This window comes from Balaenoptera ricei, chromosome 3 (assembly GCF_028023285.1).
Source record: "Balaenoptera ricei isolate mBalRic1 chromosome 3, mBalRic1.hap2, whole genome shotgun sequence".
Classification (NCBI taxonomy): domain Eukaryota; kingdom Metazoa; phylum Chordata; class Mammalia; order Artiodactyla; family Balaenopteridae; genus Balaenoptera; species Balaenoptera ricei.
The window spans coordinates 93,550,590-93,556,804 of NC_082641.1; the positions used below are offsets into that span (position 1 = coordinate 93,550,590).

At 40.9% G+C, this 6,215-nt stretch overlaps 1 protein-coding gene across 1 annotated transcript in view; it reads left to right on the plus strand.

Annotated features, from left to right (window-relative positions):
• The window catches only part of YTHDC2 (YTH N6-methyladenosine RNA binding protein C2), an 83,832-nt gene extending 80,822 nt beyond the window's left edge, over nucleotides 1–3,010 (plus strand). Inside the window, exon 31 of the transcript XR_009502374.1 lies at nucleotides 2,412–3,010. The gene's annotated coding sequence lies outside the window, so the exon portion shown is untranslated. The remainder of the gene's footprint in view (nucleotides 1–2,411) is intronic.
• Nucleotides 3,011–6,215: the final 3,205 nt, after the last annotated feature.

Sequence of the window (6,215 nt, forward strand, 5' to 3'; positions counted from 1 at the left end):
AAGTGGAGGATATCGTTCCTTAAACAGAATGATTTGGGTATGGAAATGGTCTTAGCTATACCTGCATAAATTTTTTAAATTTTATTTATTTATTGTTCCAGTTTTATTGAGATGTAATCGACATATAGCACTGTATAAGTTTAAGGTGTACAGCATAATGATTTGACTTACATACATCTTGAAGTGATTATCACAATAAGTTTAGTGAACCAAAAATTTTATTTTTATATCAGGAAAATAATCTTTTTAAAAATTAGGCCTATTCTGTTTGGATTTGAAAAACACACACAAACCTGTTGGTGGTTCTTTCCCTTTCATGTGGCAGTTTCTTAAAAAACGATTCCATAGTTACAATTAATTTTTCTCAGAATATGTTTCATCTACTCTTAATTCATCCTAGTTAACCATCAGAAACACTTATGTGAATATATAAATATATAGAATCCTTTATCTTGTTCCAAAGTGTATTTGAGATTGTACTAAACAAATTCTGGTGTGAAACATACGGGAAAATAACAAAATAAGAAATGGCTTCTTGTATAAACAGCAAAACATAGGGTCATCAGTTAAGAGAAGTGTGCATACAAGACTGACCTATACTGCTGTAATGCACTGTCAATACTTGATCATCTTTAGAGATGTGGCTTCTGGAAATTTTAGTTTTGTCTTTTGTTTTAAGTAGAAGTGCTGGTAAGTAAATGATAAAATATGTTGTATTGAATGAAGGTTAACTTTTGGGTCACCCCTAAGAATCTGGTGTGTGTATCAATCAAAAAGTTTGGTGTAACTTAATTGTAAGCCACATATTCTGACTTAAGCTGTAAAGGAATTTATTGGAAGGATGTCAAAACAGTTTAGAGAACTGATGGGATTAAAGATATGGAAATGGGCAGGGGAGTGGGTAGATGGAGTTTGAGCCAAGGAAAGGTCAGTCCAGGATCTTACCACTGGCTTTGCTGCCACTGGACACTGACAATGCTAGATTCCCACTTCTTTCTTCAATGACTTTTCCAGTCTCCCCTGTATCTTTCCCCCACCCTCTCAAGAATCAAAATTGGTGGGAGCAAATGATGGGCCAAGTGGGTAACCTTCCTGTCAAAGAGTAGGAAGCAGAAGAATCTGGCCTCTTCTGCCATGGAAGGTGGGACCCTGCCTCCCAACCACCCTAATACAATGATGTATCCCTCCCAAGAACAAAGAGGTTTGAATTATGGTTAGATTTTTTTTTTAAGGGAGACATAGATCTGTTATAGCATCTACTGATTCCTGATGATTATAGTATCATTTTTTATTTTCCCAATGATTGAAATAATGTAAACAGTGGAGGTTCTTAAACTGTGGCCCATGCATGATTGGAGAGGCCCGGACAGGGCCATATGTTCCCTGAAATTGTATGCAGAATTTAGGTATATATGACTTTTTCATTTTGGGGGGAACCTCCAAGAGGCCCACAATGTATAAAAAGTTAAGAAATACAGGAGCTTCCCTGGTAGCACAGTGGTTAAGAATCCGCCTGCCAATGCAGGGGCCACCGGTTAGAGCCCTTGGTCCGGGAAGATCCCACATGCCGCGGAGCAACTAAGCCCGTGCGCCACAACTACTGAGCCTGCGCTCTAGAGCCTGTGCTCCGCAACAAGAGAAGCCACCGCAATGAGAAGCCCGCCCAACCGCAATTAAGAGTAGCCCCCGCTCTCTGCAACTAAAGCCCGTGCACAGCAACGAAGACCCAATGCAGCCAAAAATAAATAAATTAATTAAAACAAAAAAAAAGAAATACTACCTGGAATGTTCTACATAATTACTTTCTCCTTGTGAAATTTCATTTTGTTTGTATTAATTATCCCTAGTATTATTTCCTTTTTTCCACTAGATGGTGGTGTTGCATGGTGCTTTCAAACTTCAATCGTGAACTTTACAGACGTGAATGAAAAAGTGCAGTGATTTAAATGGCACGTTCTCAAGAACATTTTAGGGTTGGAAGGAATTTAAGAAATCACAAAGTGCATGATTTTTTTTTTTTAACAGATGAAGAACCTAATGCCCAAAGGTTAAGGGAGAGCTTTGACTGAAAACAGGACTTTGGAAAAGTCAAAAGGATGCCCTGATGGGGAGGAACACTTGGAGCTGGGGCTCTTCTTCAGTCATAACATACTTTAAGGATATGCCTCTGGCTGCTGAGGGACTAGGGTGATACTGGTTGTGGACTTGGATTCTTTGGCTCTGAGACATTTCTATATTTCAGTTACAATCATGACTTAAAAGCCGGTCCTTCTCCCCTGAGGCAGAAGGGGTCCTAGTAACGCTGAGAGGCTTTGTTTAAGGAGGGAGCTTGCCCAGAGCCTTCCTTGTAACTAACCTTCCCTACCCCCTTCACGTACCTTACAGTTATGTGCTTTATGTTCTCTCCACAGCCAAAGGTAACACTATAAATGTGTGGATACGGAGTATTGATGACACATAAAGAACATATTATAAATACTGGTGTTTGGAGTCCTCAGACATGAAGAGAGAGAAAACCCAAGTCAAATGGGGAGACCACTTGGGCAAAGTGGCTATACAGATTCTCTGCAGCAGCCCTTGTGTACGGACCACTAAACAAAGGCATGAAGAAGAGCCATGGCGTGTGCTCAGGACCCACCTCTCTAGAGTATAACCCTTCCATATTTCTTTCTCCAAAATTCTTTTTTTTTTTTTTTTTTTGGCCAAGACTGTGTAGCTTGCAAGATCTAAATAATTCCCCAACCAGGGATGGAACCCGGGCTCAGGGCAGTGAAAGCACCAAGTCCTAACCACTGGACTGCCAGGGAATTCCCCTTTTCCCACCTAAATTCTTGAAGTGCCTATATCTCCAAAAGATGTGCTATTTTCCCCTCTACTTCCTTGTTCTCTTTTTCCTCCAGTCCTTTCTGACTTTGGTAATATCCTCAGCCACACTCTAGCCAAGACAGGAACTAAAGTGCTCACTGTTCATACCTCTTTCCAATGAAGCTAATAATATTGTGTCAGTAAAGTGTCCTTTAAAAGAATAATCTTTTCATTTACACTGATAAACATACCTAACTATATCTAAAACTCAATGTTGTGTCTTAAATTTTAGTAAGCAATTGTGAAGGTTGCTATGATGGATAGTCCTTGACTCTACAGATCACTCTCCTTTGTGCCCAGGATACTGGCTTTTATGTCCTCTGACTTCTTGTTGGGCTTGGCCAATGGAAGGCAACAGTGAGAAATGGGAAGGTGAGGAGATAGAGAGCTGAGAATTTATTTCCCTACATCTGTCTGCTAGGTCACTGGGCAGGTTCTCTGTGTCATTGATCCTCTGCTAAAAGCCACAGCTCCTGTCAGATAGCTCTCTCCTACAGCTGGGACTTTCTGGTTTCCAGCGACTTCTTGTTCCTTCCTTTGCTCCATCTGGTCTAGGGGTGGTAGTAGCCTCCTGCTCTTGCCAGTCACTGGGTACTTCATTCCCCCTTGTTTTTCCTTAACCTTGACTCCTTTGTAAATAGGCACTTCATAAAAATCTCTTCAATCTTTCCATCTGTTTTCAGTCAAAACCCTGACCTGTTCAATGAAACTTTATTGAATTTCTGTAGTATGAGATTCCTTATTAACATCTGTTTGTGATGATGGATTTATATGTGAATTTTCAAATTGGAGCATTAATGGTCGAGTTTTATTAGATTTAGTTTGAAAACATTTACTGAGTGCCAGGTATGGCATTGATGAGGCTTAGGCCATGCTGCCTCAAAATGTGCCCTTTGGCATATTAATCATTTTGAATTAAAGTTATTTAAGACACAGCTGGTGCAAGAAGGATACTTTGATCTCCATTTGTCCCCCTGAAAGCAGGAAATAAATCTCCCATGTGAAAGATACCGTCACTGTACCAAGAGGGAGAGAGACATCCTTATCACTAGAGACAGGGAATTCAGGGCCAAGAAGACTGTATAAACAAACCTTGTTACTTCTTTACTAATTTACTACTCAAAGCCCAAACCCCTTTGTCTTGTCATTTCTTCACGAATTTACTGTTTCTTTGTCTAAAAGGTGTAAAAGCTGCCTGCTTTTGTCACTTTTATGGATCCTATATCTATGGGACCACCCTAAATATAAAATTAAATTTTTTTTTTTTTTCCTCCTGTTAATCTGCCTTGTGTCAGCTTAATTATTAGACCAGCCGAAAGAACCAAGAGGGGTAAGGGGAAATTTTCCCCTCCCTGACAACATGAGGCACTTCAGTTTCTCATTATGTATTATCCTCATCACAACCCTCTAGGCTGAATTGAGGGCTTTATAGCTGAAACTTTTTAGGCATTAACATAATAGTTGAACATTGACATTTTTTATTGTGTATGTATTGGTATGTGTGTTTTAAAACACTATCATAAAAATCCATTATTTACTGCTAGTCATAGTTTCTATGTAGGCACCCTGGTATGTTACCCAGATACCTGTTTAGGAAGGAAACAGGTCCCCTTTCTGGGTGGGCTGCTGGCAGAAAGCCCTCAGATGTCAGCCCCTTGTGGGTACTGCCTCAGTTGAAGAGAACTGCCTTGCCCAAGCCATGCCTGCTTTCCAGAGTGGCCCATCCCCAGTGACTGATTGATGTTTGGGGTATAAATGTTTAGGCCTCTTGTCCCAACTTGAGACAATTCTGAAGGGTCATTCCAGCTTCAAGACTTTCTGTAGAGAGGGCTGAGACCTCCACTGAGATTGCACTGTGGCTCATCTTCTCCCTCTGCCCAACTCTGCTTCTTTGCTTCCCCTTTTCAGGTATTTATCACAAGGACACTCCTACATGCCATAATTCTTCTCAGAGTTGGGTCCAGGTCCAACCTGTGACATTTGGTGCCAGGAGTGATCCAAAAATGTAGATGCTGGCAGAAGATGTTGGATCTGGATTATGCACCATTTGGTTGACAATGAGGACTCTCATCACTGGTGGTAAAAGGAATGCAGATAGCCCCTGGCACAAGGTAGCAATGCAATTGTTAAAACTTTTGACCTTGCTTGAGTCACATGACCATCTACTCTCTGGGGACTGGAAGAGAGGGGATAGTGCTGGACCTGACCTGGGTCATGTACTTTGCAGCAGGGGAACTGGCAAGGTGTTGTGACGGAGATTTGACAGAACCCTATGGGGGAGGGTGAGAGTTCACCAAAGAAAAGGATGATGAGATGTCTGGTGCAGTTGGAGATGCAGTCTTTGTTACTAAAGTACTTATTACCGCCTACAAGGCTGTACTTGACCTGGCCTCTATCTTTCTAAACTTCGTCTCCTTCCACTGTCCCCCTCCCCAACATTCTAGGCCAGGCTAGCCTTCCTGCTGTTCCTTAAGTATGCTAAGCATTTAATTCCTGCCGTGGGGCCTTTGCATCTGTTCTCTTTGCTTGGGAGGCTCTTCCCTCATTTTACCATGATCACTCCCTCACTACGTGGGTCTCTGCTCAAATGTCACTTAGTCAGAGGGGTCTTCCCCAACCCTTTCCATACGGTCATTCTATTCATCTAACTCTTTACCTAGTTTAATTTTTCTTTATAGCACCAAACTGTACTTGAAATTCAATTATTTTTGTTTGTTACTTTGTATCATCCACTTGAATATGAGCTCATAGAGCAATAATTGTGCCCTTTAAAGTACTGTATCCATAATCCTTAGACTAGTGCTTGGCATATAGTAGATGCTGAATAATAATTAATGAATGAGGGTAAAGGGCAGATGGAAAAATAGAAATGCAAAGTAGGGAAAGGTTAATTTTGACTGGAGAAAACAATGATAAAGGCTTCATGGAAGAGAAGGCATTTACATTGGACATTGCAATGGGTAAAAGTGGCAGGCAGAATCGGAAATGTTCAGGTAGAGACTTTTGTGGGGAAAGGCACTTTTGTGCAACATATAAAGGAATAAGTTGTCCATTGTGACAAGAGTTATGGGGTAGTCTGGTGACCCAGGCCGAGTGGTCTTGGGGCAAGTTCATATTGTGGTCCAGGCACTGTTAATAAGTAGTGCCTAACCATGCAATTCATACTCTTAAAAAGTATTGCTGCTGCTCTTTAAGTTATTTCTTCCTGAATCATGTGCAAACCATCATTTATGGTTCCTGCTCATAGTTCAAACAAAGTTACCTACCTAATCACCATGCCAGTTAGTCGATATGTATCTATAGTATGTACAGGTTAAGTAGTTACCCCCCTGTTATCTCTGTGTTCTTAT